We start from the raw sequence: 22,299 nt of genomic DNA, 5'->3' as shown, positions 1-22,299 counted from the left end.
ACATGCATCAATAATCACCCTCAATGTAACCGGATTGAACTCTCCAATAAAAAGGCACAGAGTGGCAAGATGGATTAAAGAATAACCTCCAACAATTTGTTTCCTCCAGGAAACACACCTCAGCCCCAAAGACAAACACAGGCTCAGAGTGAAGAGGTGGAAGACAATACTTAAAGCTAAAAGCAAGCAAAAGAAAGCAGGTGTTGCAATACTTATATCAGGCAAAACGGATTTCAAAATAATGCAGGTAAAGAGAGACACAGAGGGACAATATATAATGATCAAAGGGACACTTCATCAAGAAGAAATAACGCTTATAAATATCTATGCACCCAACACAGGAACACCAAAGTTCATAAAGCAACTATTAACAAACCTAAGATATCAAAAATAACACAATAATAGTAGGGGACCTGAACGCCTCACTCACAACCCTGGACAGATGATCCAGACAGAAAATCAACAAGGAAATGGTGGAATTAAACAAAAAGCTAAAACAGTTGGACTTAATAGACCTATATAGAACACTCCATCCAAAAACAGCAGAATATACATTCTTCTCAAGTGCACACAGAACATTTTGAAGGATAGACTATATGTTGGGAAACAAGGCGAGACTGTATAAATTTTAAAAAATTGAAATACTAACAAGCAACTTCGCCGATCATAATGCTATAAGGCTAGAAATTAATTACAAGAAAAAAGCTGAGAAAGGCACAAGGATGTGGAAACTAAACAATACGCTACTGAACAAGCAATGGATCATTGAAGAAATTAAAGAAGAAATAAAAAAATACCTGGAAACAAATGAAAGTGATAACATGCCATACCAGCTCATATGGGATACACCAAAAGCTGTATTAAGAGGAAAATTCATCACCATACAGGCACATCTTAAGAAACAAGAAAAATCCCAAATAAGCAATCTTAAACTACACCTAACCGAATTAGATAAAGAATAACAAACAAAGCCCAAAGTCAGCAGAAGGACAGAAATAATAAAAATCAGAGCAGAAATAAATGCTATTGAAATGTAAAAGGCAGTAGAAAGGATCAATGAAACAAAGAGCTTGTTCTTTGAGAAGATAAATAAAATTGGCAAACCCCCAGCCAGACTTACAAAGAAAGAAAGGGTGAAAGCTCCAATAAACAAAATTAGAAATGAAAGAGGAGAAATGACAACAGACTCCACAGAAGTACAATGGATTATGAGAGAATACTACAAAAAAGTATATGCCAAAAAAATGGATAACCTAGAGAAAATGGATAAATTCTTGCACTCCTACAATATCCCAAGCTCAGTCAAGAAGAAGCAGACAATTTGAACAGACCAATCACTAGGAAAGAGGTTGAAACAGCAATCAAAAACATCCCAAAGAATAAAACCCCAGGACCAGATGGCTTTCCTGGGGAATTCTACCAAACTTTCAGAGAGGATTTAATGCTTATCCTTTTCAAGCTATTTCAAAAATTTAGGGAGGATGCAACACTTCCTAACACATTCTACGAGGCCAACATCATGCTGATACCAAAGCCTGACAAGGACACCACGAAAAAAGAGAACTACAGGCCAATATCGCTGATGAACAAAGATGCAAAAATTCTCAACAAAATTTTGGCAAGCAGAATTTAGCAATTCATCAAAAGGATCATGCATCATGAGCAAGTGGGATTCATACCAGGGACACAGGGATGGTTCAACATCTGCAAATCAATCAACATGATACACCACATCAACAAACTGAGGAATAAAAACCACATGATCATCTCAATAGATGCAGAGAAAGCATTTGACAAGATCCAACGGCCACTTATAAAAACTCTGAAGAAAATGGGCATAGAAGGGAATGACCTCAACATAATAAAGGCCATATATGATACACCTACAGCCAACGTCATACTCAATGGTCAAAACCTGAACGCCATCCCCCTGAAATCAGGAATGAGACAAGGATGCCCTCTATCACCACTCTTATTTATCATAGTACTGGAGGTCCTGGCCAGAGCAGTCAGGCAAGAAAATGTAATAAAAGGAATCCAAATAGGGAGGGGAGAAGTGAAAGTCTCGCTGTTTGCAGACGACATGATCTTATATATAGAAAACTCCAAAGAACCCATTGGAAAACTCTTAGAAGTAATGAACAACTACAGCAAAGTTGCCGGGTATAAAATCAATTTGCATAAATCAGTAGCATTTCTATACTCTAAAAATGAATTAACAGAAAAGGAACTCAAGGTCACAATACCATCCACAATTGCTACAAAAAGAATAAAATAGCTCAGGGTGAATTTAACTGAGGAAGTGAAAGACCTATACAATGAAAATTACAAGACCTTTCTGAGAGAATTGGATGACGACATAAGGAGATGGAAAGACATTCCATGCACATGGATTGGAAGAATAAACATAGTTAAAATGTCCATTCTACCTAAAGCAATCTACAGATTCAACACCATCCCAATCAGAATCCCAATGACATTCTTTACAGAAATAGGATGAAGAGTCCTAAAATACATATGAGGCAACCAAAGACGCCAAGTTGCTAAAGCAATCCTGAGAAAAAAGTACAAAACGGGAGGCATCACTATCCCTGACTTCAAAACATGCTACAAAGCTACAGGAATCAAACCGGCATGGTACTGGTAGAAAAACAGGTGCACAGATTAATGGAACATAATTGAGAGCCCAGAAATAAAACGACACATCTATGGACAGCTAATCTTCGACAAAGGATCTGAGGGCATACAATGGAGAAAAGAAAGTCTTTTCAACAAATGGTGCTGGGAAAAATGGCAAGTCACATGTAAAAGAATGAAAATTGATCATTCTTTTTCACCATTCACAAAAATTAACTCTAAATGGATCAAAGACCCAAAGGTAAGACCTGAAGCCATAAGACTTCTAGAACAAAATGTAGGCAGTACACTCTTTGACATCAGTATTAAAAGGATCTTTTCGGACACCATGTCTTCTTGACAAGGGAAACAATAGAAAGAATAAAGAAATGGGACTTCATCAGACTAAAGAGCTTCTTCAAGGCAAGGGAAAACAGGATTGAAACAAAAAAAACCCCACTAATTGGGAAAAAAATATTTGCAAGTCATATATCTAACAAATGGTTAATCTCCATAATATATAAAGAACTCACACAACTCAACAACAACAAAAAACAACCCAATCAAAAAATGGACAGGAGAGATGAACAGACATTTCTCCAAAGAAGATATACCGATGGCCAATAGGCACATGAAAAGATGTTCATCATCAGTGATCATCAGGGAAATGCAAATGAAAACTGCACTAACATATCACATTACACCCATTAGAATGGCAAAAATAACCAAAACAAAAAGTACCAAATGTTGGAGAGGTTGTGGAGAAAAAGGAACCCTCCTACACTGCTGGAGGGAATGCAAACTGGTGCAGACACTATGGAAAACAGTATGGAGATTTCTCAAAAAATTAAAAATACAAATACAATATGACCCAGCCATCCCACTACTGGGTATCTATCCAAAGAGCTTGAAGTCAGCAATTCCAAAAGTCCCATGCACTGCTATGTTGATTGCAGCATTATTTACAATAGCCAAGATGTGGAAGTAACCTAATTGCCCATCAAGTGATGATTGGATAAAGAAGATATGGTGTATATATATATATATATATATACATATATAAGTATATATGTATGTATATATGTATATATACATATATAAGTATGTATGTATGTATATATGTATATATACATATATAAGTATGTATGTATGTGTATATATATATAGTGGAATACTACTCAGCCATAAGAAAGGATAAAATAATTCCATTCAAAACAGCATGGATGGACCTTGAGGGAATTATGTTAAGTGAAATAAGCCAGTAGAGAAGGACAATCTCTGTATGACTCCACTCATATAAGGAATTTAAACGTGGACAAAGAGAACAGATTAGTGGCTACCAGGGGAAAGGGGGTGGGGGGTACAAAGGGTAAAGGGGTGCACCTACAACATGACTGACAAACAATAATGTCCAACTGAAATTTCACAAGATTGTAAACTATCATAAACTCAATAAAAATTAACTTAAAAAAAAAGCAGCTGGGAAAAAGGAGGCAATAGAAGACAGCAAGAAGGGGTGAGCCATAGTTTATGATGAAAAAGAGAGGAGTATCCTGGAAGCTGGACTGACTGTGTATTCAGGATTATGGTAGACACCTGAATACATAATGAACAGGACGTGGTCTCTGCCTCTGCTCCTGTTTTAATTTGCTCCATGGTTCAACTCTTCAGTTAATGGCACTACCTAGTCCATCATGCCTGAAAACTTGGAGTCATCTTTTATTTGTCCTTCATACTCTCACATCTATTGGGTTAGCCACGTTTTACTGACAAAACATCGTTTTAAATTATAGCATACTAGTGGGAAAAGTGCACAAGTCTTGAGTATCTACCTCAATGATTTTTTTTAACAATCTAAACACACTATCATAACAACCCCCCAGATCAAGACATTCACTATTCTGGCTCTCCAGAAGCCTCTATCGTGCCCCTTTGCAGAATTTGCTCCCACCCAAGGTAACCACTACTCTGACTTCTATCGCTGTAGCTTAGTTTTGCCAGTTTTTGAGTTCAGGTAGATGGAATTATACTCTATGTACTCCTTTCTACCAGGCTCCTTTTATTAAACATCCTGTCTGAGATTCATCCATGTTGTTGCAGGTAATTGGTTGGTTTTTATATAGCTCTATAGATCTGATTATTATTGCATAATGCATTAGTTTTGGTTATTGATAACTGCATAACATGCCAATCCAAACTTAGTGGAGTGAAACAACAACCATTGTATTAGTCGGATTCTGTGGGTTAGGAATTTGGTAGGGAGAAATTGCCGTGCTCGCTGATGGTTGGGGTCTAGAATGATTTAGAGGCTCTTTCACTCAAATGGATGGTACCTTGGCTGGGATGTCTTGAAGTCCAAAATCCTCTGGGGTCGTTCACAAGGGCACCTACATTTCCTGTTTTGAAAAGTGGCTGTTTTATTTTTCCAATGGTACATCTAAAATACAATTTCAATGGAGATGGAAACTTCTACTTGAAAGTTGCTCTACTTCTTTGCCACTTTTGGGACCCAGGTGACCTGTTCAGATAGTGTTCACCTATTGCTGATACAAAGGCTGTACTGGGGTTGGTGATCATGTATGACCAGAGGAAAGTTAATGTCACTATAAGATGCAGAGATTCCTTTGAGGATGGAGGACGTTTATGAAATGCTTGGTGAGCACAGTCTGTCTGGTATTGGATAAAATCACAAGAATTTGGGGATGAACTCCTGCCTCCTCATCCTGGCCCCTGGTCTTGAGATACCAAGTATAAGTGGACATGGTGTGCGTCAGGGCTTGTGTTGGTGGTCTATTTTCTTCAGTGCATATGATTCATCTTCTGTTTGGGAACGATGTCTTATCACCTGATCACCAGCATAGCAGTTGCTATGAAGGTGGCTGTGGCCTGGTTGCAGATTCTCCATGAGGAGATTCTCCATGAGGCCTTAGCTCTTCACAGCTTGTTGGCTGGCTTCCCTGAGCAAGCTTCCTGAGAGTGGCATGTCCTTGGAAGTCACAGCCCACCACTTCCACAGAGCAACGCTTCTATTCTGTTGATTGAAGTAGGTACACGCCTGCCTAGATTCAAGAGGAGGGAACCTAAACCTCACATATTTATGGGATGTGACTCCAAGAATTTGTGGCCATTTTTTAAAACCACCATGAACTAGATACCAGAAGTGATTTATCCATTCTATCGTAGATGGATATTTGAGTACTTTCTACTTTGGAGGAATGAAGAGAATGATGCTCTAATCATTCTTGCTCCTTCCTCTTGGTTCAAATGTTTATATTTTAGTTGAGTGCACATCTAAGAGTAGAATTGCTGGTCATGTTGTATGTGTGTCTCCAGCTTTAACAGATAGATCCTGCCAAAAAGCTTTCCCAAGTGGCTGCACGAATTCCTACTCCTAACAGCAAAGTGTGAGCCTTCCAGTTGCCCTGCAGCCTGCCCTCCACTTGCTGCCATCGGCTCAGCATTTCAAATCTGTCTTTAACCATTCTCTGGTTGTATAGAAGATCTCAGTGTGGTTGAATTGTCATTTCCCTGGTACCTACTGATTTTAGCACATTTGCATGTGCTTGTTGGCCGTTGGGACACTCTGTGTTGTGAAGTGCCTGTTCAACTCTTTTGCCCAGTTTTAAGCAATTGGTTTCTTTGTCTTCTTTCTTACTGTAATGCTGAAGATTTTCTGTATTCTGCATGAGAATCCTTTGTTGAATATTCGAATTGGAACAATCTCTTCGCATCCTGTGACTTGCCAATTCCCTCTTGTAATATGGCTCATGATGAACTGAAAGTCTAAATTTTAATGAATCCAAGTTTACCGATCTTTTCTTTTATGAAGAGTGTGTGTATGTGTGCATTTGTGTGTCTTCTTTAAGAAGTTTTTGCTACCCTGTCATCCTGAAGATGTTTTCTTATGTTGTCTTCTAGAAGCTTTATTATTTTACCTTTCACCTATAGGTCAAAGTGTCCAGGAATTCAGTTTTGTGTGTTGTGAGGGTAGGGGTCAAGGTTTCTTTTATATGCATATGCTTATCTCTAGGAGTAATAACAGGCAGCATTGGGACAGGTGGACACAAGCCTGGGAGTTAGGGGTCCTGTATTCTCAGCTTTAACCTCCCTTTAAAGCACCCTATGAACTTGAGCAGGTGATTTTCCCAGTTCTCCCTCCTCTCGGGCTCCCTCCTTCCTTCCTTTTTTCCTTCTATCCTTCCTTCCACACTCCCTCCCTCCATTCCTTCCTTCCTTCCATCTATCCATCCATCTGTCCAGATATCAATCTGTCCAACTGTCCTCCTGCCCGTTCGCCTGTTTTTCCTTCTTCTCTCCTTCCATCCTCTTTCCTCCCATCTCTCCAACTTCTCTTCCTTGTGTGTATTCTTCCTGTTTTCCCTTTGACCCTCCATTTGTCCATTCTTCCTTTGTCCATCCAGGTATCCCCTCTGTCTGTGCCTCTACCTCTCTCTTTGTTCCGTCTCTCTCTTCAACCACACTCACTCTCTTGGGTTCATCTCCTTCACAAGCTTGCTCATCCCTCTACTCACACAATCCCTCCTTCTGTCACTCACATTTATGGCTCACCTGTGAATGGTTGTCCTTGGACAGCCACTACTGAGTGCAGATGAGCCTGTGGGGCTTCACCCACTGTGTGGGGGGCTCTGTCCCACCCTAACAAGAGCCCTTTCCACAGCTCCTGAGCCAGGAAGCAAGTTCTTGCCTACTTCCTCATCACCTGAGCAACCGGAAGCCACCACAGGCCTAGAAGGCCCCTCTTCCTTAGCCAGAGGAGCTCTCCAGCCCCACACCTCCACTGCCAAATTATCACTTGGGAGCTGGAAAGCCAAGGTGTGCAATTCTGCTTTTCGGGCAATCATGCTGATCACAAAGATTATACCAATAATCCAATCTGATGCAGCCCTCAGAGAGCCCCTGGTCTTGTGAAATTCACAGAACATTCTAATCGAAGGTGGGACGTTTTGAGGAGAAGCACTGGCATTGTTTGGGTGGGAAGAGCTTTGTGGAGGAAGTTTTGCCCAGTTGGGGTCTTTAAGAAGGAGTAGGCATTATATAGGGAAATAGGGTGTGTTTTGAGGAGCAATCCTCAAGTGCAGTTGGTGTTACTGGCAGGGGAGGAAGGAAGGAAGACGTGAGTGACATACTGGCTTCAACTTGGATGAGCACAGCGGTGGGTGGTGGTTCCAGTGGGAGCAAAGGCAACAGATGATAATGAGTTCAGGACACTGATCTGGTCTCAGGCCAGCTGTCAGTGATGGCCATCTCTCCCCATCTCTTCTTGCAAGCTATGGGGCACGAGCTGAAGGCCCTCACACTGAAGTTCAGCATCTCCAACCTCCAATATTCAACAGACGTGAGAAAGGGCTCAGCGACATTTAACTCCACTGAGAGAGTCCTGCAGTGCAGTCCTGCAGTGCTGGATGAGACCCTGGTGCCCGCAGCTCCTGGTAGGATGAGTCCCAGCCAGCCGCTCCCCACCTGCTGTCTCTCCAGCTCATCCTCCTCCTGCCTCCTCCCCTGCTTGGATCCTTGTTCAAGAAGAGCAGCCTAGGCCCCTTGTCCTTGGGTTGCAGAGTGATCTCCCTCAGGGAAGCCCCTTTTCTGAGCGTTGAGAATCACAAACGCTTTCAGAGACCACCCCAGTTTTCACTCTTCCCACTGACTGCCAACTTGCTCCTCCCTCCCTCTGGCCCCCATTATCAGAGGATTCAGGACATCTCTCTAGAGTCCCCTCATTCCTCTCTCCCAGGGCCTGTGGAGGATGGGGCAGCCACTAGCGTGGAAGCTGTCTGCACCTACCACCCTGACCCCATGGCTCGTGATGGAGAGTATGACAGAGACACCAGGTGACAGCAGCATTCCTGGGAGCTTAACCAGCTGACTCACTGTGTCACCCCGAGGGGACTCTACTCCCTGCTCAGGGACAGCCTTTTTGTCAGTGGTGAGTGTTCATGCTGAGCTGGATTGATAGTGATCATTACTTATGTCTGTTCTGCTTTATTTCCTCTCTAACAAGTCAGCCCAGGTTCTGATTTGGGGGACACAGAAACTGCATATGTAGAAAATTTCAATTTGCAACTGAAGACTGTGCTGCAAATGGATTTGTAGATCCCAATCATAAAAAAAAGTCAACTATCTTGGTAATAATTTGTATATAGATTACCTGTACAAATGATAATATCTTGGTTATAATGGGTTTAAATATACTATTAAAATTAGTTTCACGTGTTTATTTTTACTTTCTTAAATGTGGCTACTAAAAGAAGTTTAAATTACATAAGATAGAGTGTCAATTCTACTGTTGCACAGCACTCTTCAACCCATGAAAATAAAGCCCAAAGAAAGTGGTTAGGGACAATTTTTCCAAGGAAAGGAGTCGATCCAACCCACGCGGCAAGATGCAGAAAACAGTCTCATCACACACACACATACACACACATGCACACAGTCACAAAGCGAAAGCAACATCATCATAGAGTTGCCACACTACTTCTGAAGTAGCAAGAGATCGCACTCCTACATTGTCCTAAGTGGACGAACCTCAGGAAAGAAGCCAGAAGTCAAGAGAATTTACCAAAGAGAAAGATATGAAACCAGAGAGTAAATGTTAGGATCTTATGTGAGGTTCCCAGCGGTGGATTCTGTTAGTGATTCAATATGTTAGGGAGAACTTTGCTAGAAGGGTTGTAACAAAACTCACCTTTCCTTTCCTTTGTAGAAATATACAAGTTGTGTAAAGAATAATAGCTGTAGCCAACCAATGCAAAGATGATAGAACACGAATATCACTCTTGTAAATCACTCCTGGATTAGTCAGCCAGTCAGGGAACAGATGACAGTGGATTAATTTGGAGCTCATTAGGCTGATTCTGACTTCATGACCATCCTATGGATTGTCTCATGCCAGGACCTCTAAAACATGCTGCCGCTGCCACTCATTTGCCACCAAGGTCCACCAACCAGACCAGACCTTGCTGACAAATGCCCTGGCTGGGCCCCTTCCAAGCACACCTGGAAGACTCTCCCTAAATCCCACTCTGTCACGGCGCTCTTCCACCTACAACCGGCCAGGGAGACCTTCCCTCCAAGGCTGACACTGTGTGTGCCCAGTTCTGGGGATGGCACTTCTCCCTCAAGTGAAGAAAAGGATCAGAGGGCAGAGCCTGTGGGCTGCAACCATTAGGACAAGGCCTGGGGTTTGCTGCTAGAGAGAAGAGAACCTGTAGTGGGTGTGGGTCCTGGGTGCAAGAAGCCCCCGTGATTCCTGGATAGAATCCCGGAAGATGATGCAGGACAGAGGAGGGATGCTTGGGTGTGATTGTGCTTGGGAATGGCCGTAGGGAGGTGGATGTGCCATTGGTAATGCCTTCAACAGTGTTGATCATTCATCGATCCGTCCTGTCTCAGGGAGTGCTGTCTACATCCATCCAGGCACTAGTCTCCATTCTGGAGCAAAAAGATAGCATCACAAGAATGTTTCCATTTCATTTATAATGGATAGGTACAGTGCTTGTAATGTGCTAGGTGTTACAAGCAGTTTTCAAACATTAACTCCTTTAATACTCTCCATGTCCTTACAAATTAGGTACACTTATCATTCTTGCCAACACCAGATGAGGAAACTGAGGCACTGATGAGGTGAGTAACTTGCCCACTACCAATATCTAGGAAGTGATTGAGCTGGAATTTGAACATAAGATATTGTCTCCATATTCTCTGCTCTTAATCATGTTCTTTGCTCTCTAAGACTTCACACCATGAAGACGTTGGCTCAGCATATCCATTTTCTTGTTACACCCAGTAGCCCCATTCTTTGATCTCAGTCTGAAAAACTGTTGCACATACACACCAAAATGACTTCTCCCCATATCCCATGTCCTGGAAAATACATAGAGAACATTTCAAAGCCTTTCTTGCCCAGGCTGGGAGTGCTTCTGGGAAATTCCACTGTTCCTCTAAGGAGCCAAGGGAAGGCTGGGAGCTGAGTCTCAGGGGAAAGGTGACCTCAGGCGTTACCTGGAATTACAAAATGGATGGGAGGCCTCAGCAGGGACTGACTTCAGGATTGGTGGTGTTTGAAGCTGGGCGCTAATTTTCTGGCTGTGGGTGTAGGGGCTGGTGCCGCATTCCAGGGAGAAGGGATGGCTCCCTGTGTTCTTAGGGGAAACCAGACCCAGGAAAGAGATGAAATGATGGTTTCCATTCACAGTGGACTTGTGAGGGGAAACATTCAGCCCAGAAGAGACAGTCATGTTCCTGAGGTCACCGGAAGAAGCTGCCTCTGCGTCTGCTAAGCAGAAAGCCCTCCTTCATGGACTCACTTTATCCAAATGACACCAAGAAGGAGGAAATCATGAGATGACCTTGCAGATGTGAGATCTGTGACGTTGGACACTGTGCCTGGGAGCCCCTGAAAGGCCTCACAGTGGTGACATTTGCTATGAGCAGAGTGACAGATGTGAGGCACGCCTGCCTGTGTCTGGGAACAGTTTGAGTGTCAGGGAGAAGCCACTGCTGGTACAGAGACTCACAGGAAGAAAGGAGTCTGAGCAGAGAAGGGCAGAAAGGTGGCGGTGTGGCTGGAAGGATCCTGAGAAGAGAGAGGAGGGGAGATGGGGGCACGGCAGGGATGGGTGGCAAGACTGGCAGACTGCTTTTTCCTGTCACTCTCTGACGACATTGCTCCCAGACCATGCCCCTAGAAAGTACAAATCCTTAAGCTCTCACAAAGTGTGTGTGCCAGGAATGGGACATGGCTTAGCTGGGTGCCTCTGCCTCAAGGTCTCCGTGAAGCTTGGGCTGCGTCTCTATTGCGGCTCGACTCAGGGAGCATGTGCTCCCAAGTTCACTCACATGCATGTTGACAGGGTTTGTTTGGACGGAAAGCCTGAGTTTCTGCCTGTCTGTCGGCCGATCATTCCCTCCGTTCTCTCCTATGGAGCCTCTACATAGGGAAATTGAAAGCATGTGCACTTGCTCCCCCAGTTCCAGAGATATAAGAGGCAGAGAGAGAGAGAGATGGAAACAGGGGGAGGGAAAGAGGGAGGGGGCTAAAGAAAATGAGTAAGAAGGAAGGGCCAGGCTTTTTGTTCTTAACCCTGGGTTGTGTGCCATCCCAACACCTTGGCTGCATTCTGTTCAGAAGCCAGTTCCTGACCACTGTGTGGTTCCACAAGGATGTGCAGAGCAGAAGACAGTGAGCACTGGGAGCCGTGGCAGAGGCTGCCCTCCACATAGGCCAACATGAGGCACTTGGGTCTGACGCTAAGTCAAACAGGAGACCATGGAAGGTTTCATGCCAGTGACTGGAAATATCTGAATTTCCTCTAATTTCAACCCGTTAAAGGTGCAGACGTGGGAATGAGGCCCAGAGGGGCAGTGACTTTCTCAAGGTCCAAAAGCTACAACCCAGTCCTGTTTTGAGGGATACTCCACACGATATCCCACCCCTTCTTGTCATTCTTTCATCTCTAACTGTGTGCATCAGACACGCATGAAACCAGACCACAGGTGTTGTCACTACTATCTCTTCTATAGCTGAGGATGTCACAAGGGAGCTATTTCTGGTCTCGTCCACATTGTGCAGGTTGAGAGATTGAGGAGGCCCTGGGAGGCACAATGGCATCTCCAGGACACAGAGCTTCTAGGGAACAAGAGGCCTGAACTCAGCTGAACTCAGCTTCCTCAAGCTGGAAGCCTGGTTCCATCTCAAGGTCCTGTGTGGGGCTCTCTGCTGGCTAATTGCGTACAGTTCTGGAGATGACATGGGCAAGGAGGGTGAGTAGCCAAGAGCCCAGAGGGGTTTTGGGTGGGTGTGATTGAAGAAAGGGCCCTGGGTAAGGGAACCTTGAGGAAGTGACCTCACTTCCTTGGTGACAGAGCCTAACAGAACTTAGCATACTGGTCTCCAGGCACCCACATTCTAGACATAGCCTCCTATTGAGCTCACTTGAGTGGAGACATTCAAGAGAACAGCATGTTCTCCTGTTGTCTCCTGACTTGTCGAGGCTCTGGCTTCAGGAAAGCCAAGAAACAGAGACTTTTCAGTTGCTACACACATTGGCTTGGCCCTCACCTGCACCGCCTTTGGCCATTAGGTAACACAGGGCAGGCCAACTGGGTTAGGCCACAACGGGATCCCAGCCCCACACCCCTCTGAGCCTCCTTGTGTGTCAGGAGGGAGTGGAGTGAGGAATGGTGGGGCAGAGCGGGGACTCACCCTGGGCAGGAGCCCTTTGCTGGGTGTTCGCAGCCTGGCAGTGCATCGTGTTTCTAGCCTACGTGGTGGGTAGCAGGATGGGAGTGTGGGTGCTGGGGACCAAGCTCTATGCATATGTCAGTCCCAAGCCCTCTAGGTGTCATCTCATTCCCTCCCTGGCTGGAGTTCTGCACAGACACTGCTGGGTACCTGATCTCTGCTGGGGTTTCCTCCTGTGGCCAAGTCGCGGCAGGCCCCTCAGACCTCCCGGCCCGGCTCTCGGGCACTGTCTTTGCAGAACTGCATGCAGGAGGTGATCGAAGAGCTGGCGGATGGCTTCAGGAACTCCATCTCCCTGGATATGGGGTAGCTCCACTGCGCCACCATCAATAATCAGGGCTGCTCTGAGGTGAGAGTGGGCACGGAGGGTCTTCCCACCCAGGACCCTGAAATGATCATGGCCGGCCAAGAATCCAAACTCAAACTGCTGTTCTCCTGGGACCCTAACAGGGCTGTCCCCCCTGAGTGTCCCACAGTCCCATTCCCAAAGAATCTGCACTTCCGCTCCTCCCCACCAGCTGCATAGGAGGGTAGGAGGGCACTCTTTGCATTTTCCTAGGAAGATTAGAGAAAACATTGATGTCGTTGTCACTTCCCACTAGGCCCTGAGTATCTTTGAATTTTGCCTTTTTTGGAACATGGAACCTCGATAAGTAGGGTCTCCAAACTCCATTTAATGTAAGAGAAATAACTATCAGCGTGTTTTGGAAGTCAAAGGGATTCTCAGAGCTTGTCACTGCCCTGTACACTGTTTCCAGACTGGGGAGGCATGAGGTGGCCACATAACATTTCCCTCCAGGTCAGGGTCCGATGAAGCCTCAGGCAGTTAGAGGGGCAGGCCCTCAGCCCTCCCTTTGGGCGGTATTCAGTTTTGACCCACAGGACCTAGAGAAGCCACTTGGCATGCCTAAGCCTCTGTTCTCCTCTCTAGAGAGGGGGTGTCTGTTGAGGATTCACTGGGCTGGTGCTCTTCACAGAGGGAGGTCTGTTGTCCCTCAGAGAGCAAATGGCCTCGATGGAGCTCAATGTGTAATCCTTTGCCTGCCCAAAGTCAGGTTGTACTTTGAGAGCCCAGAATCTTGCTGAGTGTGGGAGCTCCTGTGTCTCCTGTTGCACATGTCTGGGAGGGGCTAGGAGTTCCTGGGTCAGCTGCAGACCTTGATAATGCTGGTGGTTCACAGTGGTGGCCCTGACCCTGCGTCCCTCCTCATCCTACCCAGCGTGAAGATGCGTCCACTGTGTCTGTAACGGAGGCCTGCAGGATGCGTGCCCTCCAGGCAGTCATGATGCAGAGGCTCTCAGAGTCTGTGGTGCCAGCCTTCCCTGGTAGAGTCCTCTGCAGTGTCACCACCTCCCTCTACAGCTACTCAGGCTCCAGCACATCCCACTAGGTCTTGGACCAGCTGTTTCCCAGGTGACTGCCCGCCTCGTCCTCAGCACAGTGGTGACTCTGCCCACTGCCAGCTTTGTGTCTTGTCTTGGGAATGTCACCACATCTCTCTGAGCCTGAGTTGGCTCCTCTGAAACGTGGGGTGGGAGAGGATGAACTTGCTAGGCTTCTCCCAGGGATGAATGGGCTCAGCCATCCAGGTGCTGCCCTGGTGCCTGGCTCTGCAGAGAGGGTGGTGGGCCATGCTGTGGTTGCTGGTGGTGATTATTTGTCTGTCCCCCATGGAAAGTAGTCTTCCTCTCCCTTCACTGGCTTGTGGCTTTTTGAGTTTGGAAAAGCACCTGGAGAGCACCCTGTCAAGGAGGTTGAGATGCCATCCAGCTGGTCCTGGTGCTTGTCCTTGATATAGCCATTTAGGGATCTCTGTGGACCCAGAGGGGCCCCAGGCCTATTCAGACACCTGGGATGGTTCTGGTTGGAGTTCATTCAACAATGTCTATGAAGGACCTACTGTGTGCAGGACATCTGGACACACTAAGTGTCACTCAATGAATGAAGCAGACAGCCTCCCTGGGCCTCCCCTCTAGTCTGAGAGTCAGACGGTCACACTTGACATCATCCCTAGGTCCCATCTACCCTACATCCCGGGCGATGCCCTCATCCCCTTTGGGACACATGGAGGCAGCTTGGCCCATTGTGTGCGGGATGCTGGAGGACAGGACCACCTCCCAAAGTGAGTGGTCTTTGGGTCCAGATGGAGGGCCTCCTGTCTCTAGCAAACAGGGTGGGGGTTGAGGATGGAGGCTGTGGCTGGGGCAGGCCTGGGAGAACCCTGCATCAAACCGATCTTGTGATTCCCATGGGAGGGCTGAGTTCTGGTGGCTTCCACTCCAGCAGGACTGGACTCAAAGAGAGCTGTGCATGGGTTCCAGGCCCCTTGAGAACCAGAAGGGAGGCTGGGCTGAGTTGTCTCCTAGAGACCCAATCCCAGCAGAGTCCCAGCTCCTTCTGCCTCCCTTTCTCCACATTCACCCCTTCTGAGCCCCACCACCAGGTCCATAGGAGGAGGTGGGTGAGCAAGCTGCTCCCAAATCTGCTGGAGTCTTCATTCCAGTGGCCCACGTGAATGCAGGGCTGGGGTGGGCTGTGTCCAGACCCTTGGGGAGGAGAGTGTCGGTGGGAACAAGAGACTCTCACAGACTCTGTGTTCAGCCTGCTGGATGAGTAGGCCTGCCACTGCCAGGAAAGCTAGCCGGGGCTCAGGGCTGGGGTGGGGCCCTCCTCTGGAGGGGGAGGGACTGGCATAGGGGCCAGAAGATGCTAACAAGAGTGCCTTGGGCGGGCAGTATTTAAGGAAAGGCCGGGCCACTGACTCTCTCGCCCATCTGCCTCCCCCCAGTGCTATCTATTTCCTGCTGGGAACCTGGCTGGGCCAAGGGCAGGATTGCAGGGAGTCCCTGCGGTTTCCCTGTTGGACCCTGCAGCTGGTCACTGTGCACGTCAGCTTTGGTGGCTCACACGTGGAGGGCCATACTTACCTTCTGCCAGGCCACCTGGAACACCTCAAGGCCATTGAGGCCGAACAGAAAGGTGAGGGGACTGGAGTCTGGGAAGACTGTCTGTGTTGAGGTTCATGGGCTAGAGTTCTCTTAAAGGCAGTGGAGTCCTTCCTGTCTTTGGAAAGGCAAAGAAACTGTCAGGTGTGTGGGTGAAACTTTCTCTTTATCCTGCTCCAGAGCCAGCTCCAAAGCTCCTGCCACTTCCAGAGCCAGAGCCAGCACCAGCCCCCAGGCTATCGCCAGCTCCCCCTCCAGTCTCACCACCTGTGTTGGGGCTGAAGGCAGCAGCCCCTGAGTTGGCACCTCCAGGGCCAGAGCAAGGGCCACCATTCAGCCCCAGTGCCAGCTCTTGAACTAGAGCCCACTGGACCCTGGTCTGTGACCACAGAGGACCAGCTGAGGGAGGAGAAGCCGAACCTCTTGGACTTCCCTCCCCAGCTGGTGGCAGAGCAGCTGACGAGGATGGCTGCGGTGAGCAGCGGAGCTGGCAGGGCAGGTGACTCCTGCCTTCCAGGTGCCATGAGCCGCCCTGCACCTGCCATTCCCGGCTCCAGAATCCCATGATCTGGGTCCACATCCCTGCTGCCTCCCTTACCAACACTGTGACCTGGGCAGTTTTCTTTCCTCCCAAGCCTTCGCTGTCCCCTAGCAAACAGGGGACACTAGAGACAGACACTCAGAGCACCTGCTGCACAGGGTGGCTGTGCAGATGAATGAGGTGGGAGAGAGTGGAAGGTGGGCAGAGTCTGGCCCTTTGGTGGGGGATGGGCTCTCACTGAAGTGCTGCCAGGTCCTTGGGTGGATCCCCTATCTGCGCAGGTGGCCTGGACAGCCTCAGCACTTATCAGGCAGGTGATGTGTATTGACTCCAGTGGAGACAGTCAAACAAAGCTGGGGATTGTCCCTGCCTCGGGGGAATGTGCATGGGAATGGGGAGTGGGACCCGAGGGGGACTGGGATGAGTAGATGATGGCCCTTCTGGTGGGCATGTGTGGGCTGTGTTCTGGAGCTTGGAGGAAGTGAGACAGGGCTGGGAGCAAATGGCCCCTCCCTCCCCCACAGTACTGTGTCCGGGGTCATCCTGGACTGGGTGCATTCAGTGAACACAGCCAAACCCAGGGACTCCCACAAGCCTCAGTCCACATGCTCTGCATCCTGAGCTCCAGCTCTGATCTCACCCTGCCTGGGCTTATGGGGGACTGTGGACACCGAGCTGGGGTGCAGCAGGGCCGGGTGAAACTCCGAATCTTCTTCAGGAGCTGTTCAAGACGTTGGTGCCCGGGAGAATCACCTTTCAGACAATCTGAGAGGGTAGGTCATCGTAATCTTCAGGACAACCTTAGGTAATGCACTGGTAAGAAATTAAATGCAACGATTAAGAAATCCATGACTAAAGATGTATTTCTCCTCAGATTTACATCAAACATTGGTCGCTGGGGTGAAGGGACCCCTGCTTCCCAAGTCTCGTTGGGCAAGGCTGATGGAGACCCCATGACCTTGTTGCTACACCATCTGGAACTCACGCCTCATTCCATTGCCGCTGAAGGACACAAAGAGCACCTGGGGCCTTACACACCCTCCTTTCTCCTTTGGCCTAAAAGTGATGCCCTTGGGCAGAAGTAGCCACACATCCATTCTAAAACCAAGAGGGCTAAGACACGTAGTCTTCTGTGTGCCAGAATGAAAGGAGAACTGGATGCAGTCCACCATGCTCTTTCTCTACACCAAAGCAGACAGTCACTCTCTCTGTCACATACAGAGTTCCCTCGCCCTCTTTCCCCAGGAGGACATCCTAAGACCCACTGAATTCAGGATCTCTGGCTGATCCTTAGGCTAACAGATCGAAGTGTTCAGTGGCCACACATGACAAAGAATACAGAACTTTCAGGATTGGATCAGAATATCCCCAAAGTAACTATCACCATCTATTGCAGTCAGCATCCCCCAGAAATGCTGGGGAGGGGGAGAACCCGATTCCCCTAGTTGTCATGTCATAATATTCCAAATGGTAAGTTTTCTGCCCAAAGTTCCAGGGCATACAAAGAGACAAAGAAGGATGGCTCCTACCTAGGTAAGATCCAAGAACAGAAGGGACCCCTGAGGAAGCCCTCAGGGGTGAGCACACAAAGCTTTCTCTGGTTGCTGCTGTTCACATTCCTGTGTCGAGCCTCTGTCTTCCTAAGCAGCAAGATGCTGAACACCTTTGTTTCAGGGTCAAGACAGAGTCAGAGGCCATGGATGCCGGAAATGGATTTGTCTCTTTTCTTCAGTCTTTGTCCCTGACTGTATCTACTGCCTCATCTTGATTTACAAGGAAAACCTGGGAAACCTACCAAAACAAATGTGTTTTGGTTCCTGTAGGAAGAATACAGAAAATATTGCCATTGTTTTTGGTGACGAAACTCAAGTTCGTGGAGCCACTTTCCACCTCAAGGTTAATTTTGTGCAGAAAAAAATTAAACATAGAGTTATCAATGACCTAGCACATTCATTTGGGATTTTCTGGCATCAAGGGCTGTGGCATCTGATCCGAACGTCCAACTGTGGACCATATTTCCCAAAGGCCAAAGGGCAGAGACACGCAGCTCCTATGTTTCCAGTCAAAAGACTCCATTTCCCAGCAGGCAGCGGGCGGGAGGGGCGTGGCTCCAGGCGTTTGTGAGCAGGCAGGTGGCCGGCGTGGGCTCCGCCCCTACGGGGGGGAGGGGAAACCATCCTGTTGGTCACGCCTCCTCACACGCTCCGACCCCCCCCCTTCCTCCCCTCGACCCCGACCCCGAGCCAATGGGGAAGCCCCAGACATCCGCGTCAGGCGTGGCGGTGCCACCGTGTGGAGCCGGTGAAAGGGGCTGCAGGTTCAGACCGGCGTGAGGGGCGTGCCTGACGCGGAGAGCCGGCAAGCTGGGGCCTCGCGGCCGTCCACGACGACCCGGTTCCCCTCAGCCCAGTGCGCCCGGGGGCTGTCCCGGCCAGGCCTCATCCCTCCTGGGCGGGGGCGGCCGGTCCAACGCGCGCCGCGTCGGGCGCTCGGCCGGCGGAGGACGGTTTGTGCCGCCCTGGCCCGCGAGGCTCCGGGGTCCGTGCGTCGCTTCCGCGGGGAGCCCGGGCGGGAGCGCTTTGACGGGGCTCCGCGGAGACGAGGAGGCCCTCGGAGGACGGCGGGCAGGGCCGCAGCGGGGCGGGAGGGCCGCTCCGAGGGGAGACGCACCCTGAGCCCGGGCACGGGTCCCGGACAGCCTTCCGGGCGGCGGCGAGGCCCTGGCCCGCCGTGTCCGCTGAGGCCTGCGGGGCGCTGTCCTCGAGGGCCGGGGCGCGGGGCTCGCGGGCTGCACAGGGCTCCTTGGGGCCTCCGTCCCCTCCGTCCCCTCCGTCCCCGCTCCCCAGCGATGGCGGGGCTGTCCTGGCGGCTGTCTCAGGCTCAGAGAGGCTGCCTGCTGAGCTCCCCGCTCTCAGGGGCTCGAGGGAGGGACAGCCGGCCTAGTCCGGGGTGGGGAAGGAGAGGGAGGCCGCCTGAGTCTCTACCTGCCTCCCCGTGACTCACCTGGTTGTGTCTCGCCTGGTGTGGACGCCTCCCTTCTCTCCCCAGCTTCCTGTCCTGGAACGACCTGGACACCCCGCATTGCTGTGGGAGGGCGGTGGGTTTGGGGGACAGTCGAAGAGCCTCCTGAGTTCTTCTTCTCTGCTTTACTGGGATCGCCTGTCGAGGCTGAAATTTGCAAGCATTGGAAGAAATACAGGGCGACATTTCTTTGTAGGTGTTCAGAGCGATGGCCCCTTACTTTTCATGCCATGCTGAGCAGGATGGTTTGGGGAAGGATTTGGTCTATGATCATAAAGCATTTTCAGAGGGAAGCAGAGGTATTTCCTGTCACCATTGGGTCCTTCTGGTGTTTATGGTGTTGCAACTGGCGTGTCATGATTGGCATTAAGTTTCTGGGTAGATAAGGCGAAGTTCCTCTGCTCCCTGGAGAAGGGAAGGTCGCTTAGGAGGTCGCTTAAAGGCTTTCTCTGCAGAAGGGGCCACAGGTGGTGTTCTCTGCCTCTTGAAGGTGCCCATCAGGTTCTGGGTCGGCACAGTGACCAAACTTTTGGACTTAATAACAGGTCACCATGTGAAGCACTCCTGTCACTTCAGCGCTAGCATCTGCGTGAACGCTCTGCACGGATATTTACAGGGTAACGGCTTGCTGTTGTGTTCAGTGCTGCAGCAGTTGTTAAGCTGATGAGATGATGCAGGGATGTGTCAAGCATAGAACCTGGCAGACAGCAAGTGAGAAAGGGCCCAGGAGGGGCCATCTGATCTTCGTAGAGGCGTGACTTCCAACACGATGACTCGTCCACGGAGGAAGGTGGATCGGTGCTCTCAGGCTGTTCTGTGATGACATCTAGGTGAGCACAGCATTTTCACAAGTGCTGAGGGGACGTGTGATGGTGTGAGGGAGCCTTTTTATTGGTAGTTACTCTGGGGGCATCAATAGGGAAAATAAGTTATAGAGAATGTAGTAACACCAAGTGCTGCCAGTACAGACTGATTCTGGAAGGAAACTCAGAATCGAACATCTTTCTCTGATCTGTCTTTTCCAGTGTTTGTGCTTAATCATGGGGCCTTCATTCCTCAATTGTGTTTCCCTGTCTTTCATGGTTTATTCTTTTTCTCAAACTTGGGGAATGTCTGTTTATCCTCATTCAAAACTTTGTTACTGCAGTCATTAAAAAAATCTTTTTTTCCAGCAATTAATGTATGGTAGGCACTAAACTTTATTCTGGATATTAAGTAATGACTAAGACACTGTTTATTCTCACAAGGCACTCATTGGCTAAACCTGATGGGAGATGTAAAAAAAGTGTAATATCCTGAGGTGACATTGAACTCTGGTGAAGTTTATCCAAAGAAGTTAACTCTTCAGTGAGAGTTTAGTGAAAGCGTCACAGACAAGCTTGTGACTGTGCTCAACCTTGAACAAGGTGTTGGAATTCTCCCAGGTAATCGAGAGGTGGGAACACTCCAGGATGAGCCGGGAGAGGAGGACATTTAGGGGGTAATTAGACTGTAAGGTGTGTTTATAAAATGACAATATGACATTGTAATTGTAATGCAGATTATTACTATCTGACCAATACTCAATAGCAGAGGGTGGGAAATGAGCCTGGTCAGAGAGAACACAGTCAGGTTAAGAAAGAGCCTTATATTTTGGCCACAGGATTGTGGTTTGATTCTGAAATTAGTGGACAGTAAATGCAGGTTTCATGCAAGGGGACAGCTGTGATCAGGTCTGCTCTGTGTAAAAGTCACCCAGGTCAATGTGAGGAACAGACTGTTGCTGCTTTCAAAGTGTGAGAGAGAGGGATGGAAACAGCACAGAAACCCTGGGAGTGGAAGGAGAGGAGCGGGTCTCTGAGGGGTGAAAAATAATGTATCCACAAATTCCGACTACTTTTTCCATGACCTAGTGAATTTTTACTAGAAACAATGCCAGAAATGTTATATTCAGTATTTAAATCTCCCAGAAACTATGAATTTGGTATCATTATCCTATTTCATGAAGAATGTGACTGTAGTGACAGTGCTTGTGCAGGGCACATCATGGAGTCTGGAGACATGTTCAGACTCATCGTTTCCAGGTATTTTGCATTTCACTAGTAGTCTAATATTTAATTAACTTTATTTTTTGAACAGCTGTACAGTTACAAAAGGCTTGCTGTGATAGTACAGAGAATTTCCCTCAGCTCCATTCCCAGTTTCTGCTCTTATGAACACATCCTGTCTGTTATCCTACACTACATTTAGTCCTTTCTGCCTAGCCTCCCCTGGCTGTGACAGGTTCTCAGGCTTTCATTGTTTTTGAAGAATTTGGTAGTTGTAGGGAGTAATGGTCAGGTGTTTCATAAAATGTTCTTCAACAGAATTTGTCTGTTTTATTCTCATGATTAGATTGGGATTATGGATTTGGGGCAAGAAGATCAGAGAGGTAGATTGCCATTTTCATCTCATCATTTCAAGGGTCCGTGCTCTCCCTGTGACTTCCCCCCATTGATGTTGATGTTGGTCACCTGGCTGAGGCTGCGTTTGTCAGATGTCTCCCCTGTGCAGTTACCCTGTCCCCTCTGTCCACACCGTCCCCTTTGTCTGTGCAGCCCGCACCTAAGGAGCGGAGAGTTTGGCTCGACCTCCTTTAGAGCAGAATGTCTGCGTGAATCATTGGTGTTCTTCTGCACAGGAGATTTGTGTCTTTTCATTTCCTTATTATTCAGTTATTTACATTGGTACAGTCCTTGATATTCATACATTCTTCAGGTTATTATCCAACAACTTTATTTATTTTGTTGCTCACATTGTTCCAGCTTTGGCAATTGAGAGCTCCTTCAGTTCGCTGATGTGTCCCTTTGGCGTACCCCCAGCATTCTTGGCTTTTTTTGAGTAGCATTTCATTACTTTCTTATGTTGAATGACACTTTAGTCTCATTTTCCTGCA

At 48.0% G+C, this 22,299-nt stretch overlaps 1 non-coding gene across 4 annotated transcripts in view; it reads left to right on the top strand.

Annotated features, from left to right (window-relative positions):
- LOC106781224 (uncharacterized) overlaps positions 1 to 18,301 on the top strand; it is a 38,281-nt gene extending 19,980 nt beyond the window's left edge. The window contains exons 2-12 of one of the 4 annotated variants that reach the window (XR_011432319.1): positions 7,295 to 7,449; positions 7,905 to 8,066; positions 8,369 to 8,560; positions 10,205 to 10,257; positions 12,206 to 12,396; positions 13,116 to 13,226; positions 14,098 to 14,291; positions 14,893 to 15,000; positions 15,667 to 15,857; positions 17,083 to 17,137; positions 17,239 to 18,301. This is a non-coding gene — a transcript (uncharacterized protein). The remainder of the gene's footprint in view (positions 1 to 7,294; positions 7,450 to 7,904; positions 8,067 to 8,368; positions 8,561 to 10,204; positions 10,258 to 12,205; positions 12,397 to 13,115; positions 13,227 to 14,097; positions 14,292 to 14,892; positions 15,001 to 15,666; positions 15,858 to 17,082; positions 17,138 to 17,238) is intronic. The other 3 variants (XR_011432320.1, XR_011432321.1, XR_011432318.1) reach the window with 3 other exon arrangements.
- Positions 18,302 to 22,299: the final 3,998 nt, after the last annotated feature.

This window comes from Equus caballus, chromosome 24, assembly GCF_041296265.1.
Source record: "Equus caballus isolate H_3958 breed thoroughbred chromosome 24, TB-T2T, whole genome shotgun sequence".
Classification (NCBI taxonomy): Eukaryota; Metazoa; Chordata; class Mammalia; order Perissodactyla; family Equidae; genus Equus; species Equus caballus.
Note: the sequence above shows the minus strand (reverse complement) of the source record. Positions and strands in the feature narration are given on the sequence as shown.